This window comes from Pogoniulus pusillus, chromosome 2, assembly GCF_015220805.1.
Source record: "Pogoniulus pusillus isolate bPogPus1 chromosome 2, bPogPus1.pri, whole genome shotgun sequence".
Classification (NCBI taxonomy): Eukaryota; Metazoa; Chordata; class Aves; order Piciformes; family Lybiidae; genus Pogoniulus; species Pogoniulus pusillus.
This window is the reverse complement of record NC_087265.1, coordinates 38,761,636-38,772,193: the sequence shown is the minus strand read 5'-3', so window position 1 is coordinate 38,772,193 and position 10,558 is coordinate 38,761,636. Positions and strand designations below refer to the sequence as shown.

The following is a 10,558-nucleotide window of genomic DNA, read 5'->3' as shown; positions in this document are numbered from 1 at the left end:
TTATTCTGTGTCAGGGTTACATTTTTCTTGATGCTCTACTGCTAGGCAATGACACACTATGGCTGTTCTTTGGCACATATGTAATCACACAGTATCACAGTATCACCAAGGTTGGAAGAGACCTCATAGATCATCAAGTTCAACCCTTTACCACAGAGCTCAAGGCTAGACCATGGCACCAAGTGCCACGTCCAATCTTGCCTTGAACAACTCCAGGGACAGCGACTCCACTACCTCCCCGGGCAGCCCATTCCAGTGTCCAATGACTCTCTCAGTGAAGAACTTTCTCCTCACCTCGAGCCTAAATTTCCCTGGTGCAGCTTGAGGCTGTGTCCTCTCATTCTGGTGCACATGTACATACTAGCAAGTTGCCTTCCAGTGCAGAAAAACTGACCAAAATATTTTTGTTCTTCTGCTAAGGATGTTCAGTGGGAGGTACAGAGGAGGAGTACAAACTCACAGCTCAGTGGGATGTACAGAGAAAGAGCACAAAGTCACAGCTTTTCATCTCATTGCCACACCATACCCCTTTTGAGCAGTAGGCCCTATGCAACTATTATCAAATGAATTATTTTAATTTTAAATGTAATTAATGCCCTTTGATTTGGTTGGTTTTGGTTTTGTTTGTTTATGGGGTTATTTCTCACCTTCTCTTTCCTCCTCTTCACCTTCTGACACCCACAGAACAAGTGAGTGAAGAGACACCAAGTATGTTCTCTTTAGGTGAGAAGTGCTTGCTTCAAAGGGTATGTAGTGTCTAGATTTGACTGTTTCATTAAAAAAAATAATCCCCTCCACGGAATAAACACGGTATTTGATGAACACATAGGTTAAACAGAGCATGCCTGTGGTGCTGTATATATTAACTAGTGGTGGACAAAATAACAGCGACACGAGAATATGTGAACACAATAGCCAAAGCCAAAGCTGTTTACTACTATAGCAGCAGTCTTTTTATCTGCCATTCTACAAGTTGTGGTGATTCTACAAGTTACAGAATACAGTGATTTGGTAAAATATTGTTTTTAACATTCTTATTGGATAACAGTGAGGTAACAGTGAGGTGCTGGCTATCTTGGCACAGACTACTTTCAGTTCTTTGTTCTAAGTTTTCTATGCTTCCATGCAAATGTTACACAAGGGAAGAATATCAACTTGCTAGTTTCTATGTAAGAATTACACAAATGCAGGCATACAAATTTACTATGTTTCTAACCTCAGTCTTAGTGCTTCAAGGGTACACAGGGATGTGCTCCAGAGATACATCACTTATCACATTTCAAAGAATCAACCAGGTTGGAAGAGACCTTCAAGATCATCTAGTTAAGGCTATCACCCAGCCCTTGCCAATCATCTAGACCATGGCACTAAGTGCCTCATCCAATCTTTTCTTGAAGACCTCCAGGGATGGTGAATCCATCACCTCCCTGGGCAGCCCATTCCAATGGCAAATCACTCTCTCAAGAATTTGTACCAGATATTAAACTGGTAAGAACAGATACTACACTTGATCTGAGCCAAAAGGCCCAGAAACTACTCCCTTCTGAAGCTGACTCCCTTTTTTGATTCCCACATGCCTGGCTATGTGATTATAAAAGCACCACAAAACTGTTGGAAGGGTCTGTGACTGTCAGTATTTAAAGATCTGGAAGTTAGAAATGCCATTTCCCCATATTTTCTAAAATGTGATTGCAAAGAAGTCCTGAAAATTGGCATACAAGTCACAGTGGTAACATTATTCTACACAAATAAATACTGTTCTAGTCAGCAATTTTCTAGGTATCAAGTACCTTTGGTTTCAAAAGCATTCTGTGTATCTGTGCAAATCTGCTATCAATAGTAGATCTTTTTTAATGTAAAAAAATTACAGTAGATCATAGCATCTATGATATCGAAAAGGTAATATTCAGATGAGTACAGTAACTCTACTAAAATATACAACTTCATATTAATTTGTAGTATAATAAATTCAGTTATTTTACAGCATATGAGTGCTTATTGGTTTTTACAAAATTCTATTTGCCTTCAGATAGCTCCCTGCAGTTTTGCCTCTCAATTACAGAAATATCCTTGAATGTGTTTTTAGAGACTTGCAGGCAAAACTACATTAAAAGACAGCTGTAGAACAGCTGAAAACTTTTGGAAGCGGACAGCTACCTGTTTCAGTTTCCCTTAGCAAATTTGACTTGGGAAAGCACTCACAAACTTAGGCCACACTGGTTGGTAGAAAAATAGCTTTACACCATACTTGTTCCAGCCTATCTACATAATCAACTTCTAATAGGGAAGAAGCAGCAGATACAGAATGTTACCCTCCCTTGAGAGACATCTGTGTGGATTCAGGTGGCCTTGTGACATCAGAACACGTTTGTGCTGCAGTGGAGAGCAACTGTAATTGTCACACCAGTAGCAAATAGATACAGAGCTCCCCTATTGAGATTTTATCCTATTCCACTTCTCTTGGCATGGTCCAAACAGAGTTTTAGCCACATTAGGTCCTTGCATATAATCAGCTGGAGGACGTAGATGTGTGATAACTGGAAATCAAAATGCAGAGGATTCTGAAATAATGGTGAATTAGTTAATTACATTAAAGGATGGGAATCACACATACTGTGAGTGAAGAATATGTAGGATGCAGTTGGATAGGGCACTCATTCAGTTAAAATGAAAACAGTTTATGAAAGCTGAGTTCTAAAATGAAATCCATTTTGCTGTCATTACAGGAAGCTGCAATGCTAAATCCAACAGAAAAGGCTAAGCAACAAAAACTGAAATTTGATTTCATGTATATGAGGTCAAAATACACGACGCAAATAAGATTTAGTATTCATTTTGTGTTCATGAATCATTTCTGAACAGATTTTCTTTATTTGTGGGCATACACCAAATTGCTTCTGTGTAAGCATGCTGCAATCTTCTGCATTGTTTGTGAATCACTCATATCGACTACTCATAGCATGTAATTGATCATTTAGCTCAAAAGCCAAAATTTCCCTTCTTGAAGGGTGCATTAGAATGTACAAATAAAATAGAGGTGAAATAGCAACACAAAAGGCACTTTGAACATGTGTGTCTGGAGGAATACTTCTATCTTCTTAAATTTTTGAAACGTTAGTTAGATATTCAGAAACTATTCAAATATGAAGGCTCACCAAAAAAGTGAAAGTGAATACACTACTGTGTTCACAGATAGGACAAGGGAGGTTATTCTTCCAATGTAATCAACACTGGTCAGGCCACACCTTGAGTACTGTGCCCAGTTCTGGGCTCATCAATTCAAGAGAGATGTTGAGATGCTGGAAAGTGTCCAGAGAAGGGTGATGAAGCAGGTGAAAGGCCTGGAACACAGCCCTGTGAAGAGAGGCTGAGGGAGCTGAGCCTGTTTAGCTTGGAGAAGAGGAGGCCCAGGAATGAAATCATTGCTGTCTACAGCTACCTGAAGGGAGGCCGTAGTCAGGAGGGGGTTGGTCTCTTCTGCCAGGCAACCAGCAATAGAACAAGGAGACAAAGTCTCAAGTTGTGCTGGGGAAAGTATAGGCTGGATGTTAGAAGTTCTTGCCAGAGAGAGTGATTTGCCATTGGAATGGGCTGCCCAGGGAGGTGATGGATCCACCGTCCCTGGAGGTGTTGAAGAAAAGCCTCGATGAGGCACTTAGTGCCATGGTCTAGTTGATTGGCTAGGGCTGGGTGCTAGGTTGGACTGGATGATCTTGTAGGTCTTTTCCAACCTGGTTGATTCTATGATTCTATAGCAATTCTATGATTAAGTCAATAATTAGGAACTCAGGTGTTTTTTTAGCTCTAATTGTAAGAAATGAAAAGAAAAATAACACAGAAGTATTAAAATTTCCCCAAAGGAAGGCAAAAATAGCATTGAATGTAATGAGTAGACTTTGGATTAAAAAATAACTGAAGTATTAGTTAATTTTATGGTAGAAACAGAGAAAAAAAAGCTTTGTGGAAAAAAAAAAGAAAATACACAAGGTAGCAAAATATAACTCTGAAAAACTTAGGCAAGTCAAGAGAAAATTAAATCCACTGCAAACAAATAACTTAAGATTTATAGCTTAAATTATACACTTCACAGAAATGAAGGTATAACCAGCATCTTTTATAAAAAGGACCAACCTACTACAGAGATTAAAGAGGTTACAGAAAAACAATTAAACAATCATCTAAGAAAACATAAAAGCAATTTCCTGAGTACAAGGAACTTTAAACCACAATCTACTGATAATTCAGTAATGTTTAATCTGGAGAAAGCTTTTAAGACAAACCTAAAGAGTAAGTGTCCAAAATCACCATAAAAGAAGTTTAGTTTTTGCCAGACATAAATCCATTCTCCATCTATTAGTTCTCAGTCAAAAAGATGTAGCACCTCAATGATTTTAATCATCAATCAACACTGATGATTATGTGGAATCTTAACTTGAAATCCATAAAAATTCAAACATTATTCTACATTCCAGTACTATTATTATAGTATCGTAAAATCATCAGCTTCAAGAACCACTTGAAAATGTTCTGGACAGAAGGGGAAAAACATTAGGCCAAATTTCAAATTGTTAAACAAAAACATTGAGAAAAGTAGTGGAGAGATTTTTACTGTAAAATAGCAATATTTAAGAAGCCTGATCAGTCAGAAGCACGCTCCTGAGGTGTCCTACTCTACAGAAGAGAATTAAATATCTTCTAGTTAGCATATAAAATCTTGCAAGATAAAATAAATGTATCTAATTCAGTACTTGTTAACTTCTTAAATAATAAATAGACTCAATGAGCCTATCATCAACACTATATTCTGCATGTTTTCAGTGCAGAAAGAGAAAAAGGTATTTCCCTTTATCAAAGAGCTTTTTGAATTTGTGTAAACCAGTAAGTCAGGTTGTCAACAGTTCTTCTCATATTTTTCTACTTTTCAGCTTTACTCTCACATGGGTCAAACACTGAGTATGAAACAGTGGAAAAAGCAGCCTTGCTCACAAAACATTGTATTCTAACGTCCACTAGAGCAAAAATCAAGCCTGCAACAGCTGTGTTCAATGATGAAGTTAGCTCACTCTTAGGTTTTAGGATGAACTTTTTTCTGGCCACAGTTTCCTTTTTCCTCTGCAAAGGACATGACCTCAAAGCAACGGTAGACGTTAAAAAAGGTTTTTGTGAAGAGCATAAAAAATGTATTAACTTCTCATGCAGTGTGGCATCTTACCTGCTGTTATTCCTTATTATATCCAATGACAGAAACAGGAAATGCTACAGAAAACAAACAAATGGATACTTCAGCTGGAGTTAGTGAAGTACTGTTGTGTTCAATAATTTGGTTCAACTCAATTCCAGGGGTTGATACAGCCACTAACACACCGGGAGGGATAAGAATCAAAAGAAGAAGAAGGCAGCACACAGTATAGAGGTAACAGATCATTTTGCAAGTGATGTTCTAACAGGGAGATGACATAAGACAGACACCATTTAAAGTAACAAAACTATTTAGGGAACACTGCACACAGATGAGGATGTGCAGAAGCCAGTATGAAGCCAGTGCATGTAAAAAGGAACTGAAGATAGAGCTTGGCTTTTTTGTTATCTACAAAGCTTAGATAAGCGTTTTGCTTTAATAAAGCCAAACAGCTGGATAAAACCAGGATGCTCCACCCTGGCTTAAAGAAGCCTGAAATAAAGGAGCTAGAGTAAGCTTGTTACCAGCACTGACATTAAAAAAATATTGCACAAATTTGCACAGACTTTTAAAAGCATATTTAGGTAGTTTTCTATTAATAAGGCACTATTATAACATTGCTATAGCAACACTAGAGTTATGGTTGGAAAGATATTTTGTAAGCCCTTCTACCCTCTTCTTTTGAAAATGCTTTAAAATACTTCTCAGTTCACCTTAAATATTTCAAGTCTATTATTAACTTAATAGCAAACACTTTAGAAAAGTTTTCTAGAGGGGAAATGTCATGTTTGATGAATCAGCCTGCTTAAATATTATACTTCTTGCATTAAGATTTATGTTTAGATGAGGCAGTATTCAATGAAAAGGAAATGAAAGGCAAAAGATGTTGATATGATGAGTAAGACTGTAAGATTATGCAAAACTAAGTCATTAAATTAAGAGTTACTGCATTCACAACACCTGTAATGTTGCCCTGAGAGATTAGCATATTAAGCAGCGCACCTATTAAACAATAAAAGTAAGCAGCACACACAGCAGTACAAAGCACTGTGTAAGCAGAAGTTAAGGTTATTTTAAGATACAATTTCTCCACTACCATGTACAGAACCTTATCAAACCAAATCGTTAACATCAGACCAGTTGTTTCCTCTCTGGCAGAAATGCGACAGCAATGAGGTGACAGAGGGTGACGGGGCAGGGGAACAGTGTGTCCAGAGAAGCTACAGTGTCTCCTTCTTTGGAGAATTTCAGAACCCTCCTGGACACATTCCTGCACAACCTCATTTAGGTATACCTGTGTTAGCAGGACAGTTGAACTAGATGATCTCAAGAGATCTCTTCCAACCCTTACCATTCTACGGCTCTTCAGTTCTATGATTCTGTAAGAAGAAATGTCATAAACCAGTCACTAGGAAGCTTTCCCTGCATAAGGTTGTTTCCACTCAAAAGTAACAACAGTTTTCACCTACAGACCTGTGTGGAGGGCCAGCATATCACCTCAGCAGCTCTTGGCCACCAAACGAGGCAGGTCACCTTTGGCTTTCTGTCATTCAAAGCCTACACTGCTCTTGGAGGAAGCTAGACCTGTGTGAGGATTTCTTCTATTCCTCCAGCCACGAAATGACCCTCTAGGCAAAGAAGATTTCTCTAGGAAATTCACTATTTTTCTTTTCTGTGTCTCCTGAAGATGATGAAAAAAATTGGACATTCTTACAGCTGACATTTTAATTTCTGGTTAAAAGAGAAAAATCTAAGTTTCTCACAAAAGGTAAATGTTTCCCTTTTGTATTTTTTTTTTTAGTCAGTGCTGAATCATGTTCTGGTCACAATACAGCAATCATGACTAAAATCACAGGAATATATTTCCCTACTCTAGAACAGTATTAAACTATTTCTGAAGAATATTTCCCTCTAATACACTCTCAGAATTTCTCAGTGATTCCACAATCTCACAAGACAACCTGCCCTGTTGTACCACACTTAGGACTAGGAAGTTTTTCTTGATGTCTGACATAATTCTCTCTTCCTGCAATTATGCTGAATTTATCTCTTGAAGATAATGTACTGTGTTCAGCAGGAAATGATGTGTGAATGATGATGTGGTGACTTGTGAAGCTACACCATCACTCGTTCATATGCTATTCTTACAGAACAAACGAGTTACATTTTCACCAGAGAACCTTTAGTTGAAAAAAAATCACATTCACTGAGGGGAAATAAAAAAGTCCAAATTTGAATAAAATCCAATTTGCTACTAGTAGCTTTTTTTCAGTTTGACAAAGGATGTGATATACATTACTGTACACAATACAAAACAAATATGTAATATCATGACTTATTCTCATGTTGTTTTTTTTTTTAAGTGAGGTGTTCTGTTTGTATATAATATAAACCAGATTTTGAAGGAAAGACTACAGGTTTTTATTTTTGCATTTAAAAACTTTTTGCCATGTGTGCAGAACATGCTACAGAAAAGTCCCTTACAGGCAGGCAATACTTACAAATACAACAACCCCATGCAGAGATACAGGCTGGGGTCGGAGTGGCTGGAGAGCAGCCAGACAGAGAGGGATCTGGGGGTGCTGACTGATACCCACCTGAACATGAGCCAGCAGTGTGCCCAGGTGGCCAAAAGAGCCAGTGGCATCCTGGCCTGCATCAGGAATGGTGTGGTCAGCAGGAGCAGGGAGGTCATTCTACCCCTGTACTCTGCACTGGTTAGACCAAACCTTGAGTACTGTGTTCAGTTCTGGGCCCCCCAGTTTAGGAGGGACATTGAGATGCTTGAGCGTGTCCAGAGAAGGGCAACGAGGCTGGTGAGAGGCCTTGAGCACAGCCCTATGAGGAGAGGCTGAGGGAGCTGGGATTGGTTAGCCTGGAGAAGAGGAGGCTCAGGGGTGACCTTATTGCTGTCTACAACTACTTGAGGGGTGGTTGTGGCCAGGAGGAGGTTGCTCTCTTCTCTCAGGTGGCCAGCACCAGAACAAGAGAACACAGCCTCAGGCTGCGCCAGGGGAGATTTAGGCTCGAGCTGAGGAGAAAGTTCTTCACTGAGAGAGTGATTGGACACTGGAATGGGCTGCCCGGGGAGGTGATGGAGTCGCTGTCCCTGGAGCTGTTCAAGGCAAGGTTGGACGTGGCACTTGGTGCCATGGTCTAGCCTTGAGTTCTGTGGTAAAGGGTTGGACTTGATGATCTGTGAGGTCTCTTCCAACCCTGATAATACTGTGATACTGTGATACTGTGAAATAGATATTAAAGTCCAGAACATTTTCAAATGTCTCTTTGCTAAATTCACATGGCACCAGTTTCTTGCTTCCTGCAGCACACAGCTACCAAAGACACTGTTTGCACAGCACTGCTTGATAGAAAATTGTAATTTTCCACTTTACCTAAGTTAAAGATTTTACACTTCCTAAGGTTAAAGAGTCCTAAACACAGCTGTTTCTGGCATAATCAGAGAAAAATACATATAGAAGAAGACACTGAAAGACTCTTCTCTGCTAAGTGAGTACTTTATCAAAATCTCTGAGGGTTTGGTTTTTTTCTTCCCTTCAGGAAGAGATGACCACATTTAATTGGTAAAATTCTTTTTGTACAGCTCTTGCTGTATTTTATACCTTTGGAAAATGATTAAACATGTCAAACAATGGATGAGAAATGTAGAGAAGAATATACAGGCCAGCACAGCTCAGCTGTGGCCCAGAAAAAGATTCTAATTTAGCGGACAGGAGAGGACTCAGACTAAAGTAAGCTTTTACATCAGACAGCGAGTTAAATTTGCACATCAGTCCTCAAAGAGTTATGTAGGTTTGGCAGGCATGGAAAGGATGTGATCAAAGACATCAATGCAGGATGAATGTAGGACATAGTCATCACAATTTCATTTTTAATAAAGGTATTGAAGTTGCTGTTGTTGAAGGTTTAAATTCATTCATTGTCTCAGAAGTCCAATGGGATGACAATGGCATGCAACACTGTGAATACAGTTGAGAAAAACAAGGAAGCTGGAACATCTCAGAAACAGAGCTACATTTCTGCATCAAGGCAATCTGGCAATTTAGTGACAGCAAAAGTTTACAAAGCAAGACAGCCATCTGACACGCACTGCCAAACAAAACCCACAGCAGTAGAACAGCTCCTGGCAAGGAACTTGTATGCAAGGCCAGACTTGCTGCAGTGAAATTGCAACTCCATGGAAATCCACCATTCACACTGCGTAAACTGTGCCTGAATCAACTCTTTTCAGTTTTATACCTCTTTCAGATGAGTCTGCTCATTTTTTCCAACCATAACAACAATTAGTCTAAGTCACATCAACAGCATGGAAAGATGACAGGTAGTAACAGCCACTCTGAGATTCTTAACAGTTCTATATTGCTCATGGAGGTGCTGAATTGGTGACAGTATCATCACAGGACCACAGGATCACAGGATATTAGGGGTTGGAAGGGATCCAAGGAGATCATCAAGCCCAACTACCCTGCCAGAGCAGGACAACACTATCTAACACAGACCACAGAGGAACACATCCAGACAGGCCTTGAAAGTCTCCAGAGAAGGAGACTCCACGACCTCTCTGGAAAGCCTATTCCAGTTCTCTGTGACCCTTACAGTAAAGAAGTCCCCCCTTGTGTTGAGGCAGAACCTCTTTTGCTGCAACTTACACCCATAAGCTACTTCTGCTCCCTGGCTAAAATGAAACACTAGGTAGTCATCGCTCACTGTAGTCTACTGGGAACTCTATAAAACTGTGGAATTCTGTGTGGGTTAGTTCTGAAAGTGTCATGCAGCTCTTTTCATAGATATGGAATCCTCAGAGGAAAAGCAATCTACTGACTGAAGGTGGTGAGTGTGTATAAACAAACTGAATATATTTGTACACATTTATATTAACCACTTAGTTAACACTGAATCAGAATATATTGTGGGTTTGGCCACTTAGAATCTAGTCAGGTTCTTTTTTGCTGTGGAACTGTCTATTCTATGGTGTTCAAGAAGTTTTGCAAAGCCAGAGAATAGTTAACAATTAAATTCAGTAAATTTAGTAATTTACTGTGAAGGTACTCACTGCTCACTTAGATGACATCTTGAGTACACAAATATGGTGAAAAGTGAAAATAGTGCAAGGAAGCTGAAATGTTTTTGTTTCTTCCTTTCCTTCACACCTTCAAGTAAGATATATGATGCTGCCATAGGAAACCTATTCATACTTGAAATAAAGTCAGGTTTGAAATATGTTTAACGTATTCTAGGTGAGGGAAAAGATAATAAGTAAATAAGGAAAACCATTTATTTGCCAACCCCCTGCAGCTACTGTATTACTTATTTCAGTTCAAATGTCACCAAATAAGAATTGTGACATTCCACACAGGTGTA

The 10,558-nt window shown here is 39.1% G+C and overlaps 1 pseudogene; it reads right to left on the bottom strand.

The window, feature by feature from the left end:
- Positions 1-1,394: 1,394 nt before the first annotated feature.
- On the bottom strand, positions 1,395-1,537 carry LOC135188320 (U2 spliceosomal RNA; annotated as a pseudogene).
- Positions 1,538-10,558: the final 9,021 nt, after the last annotated feature.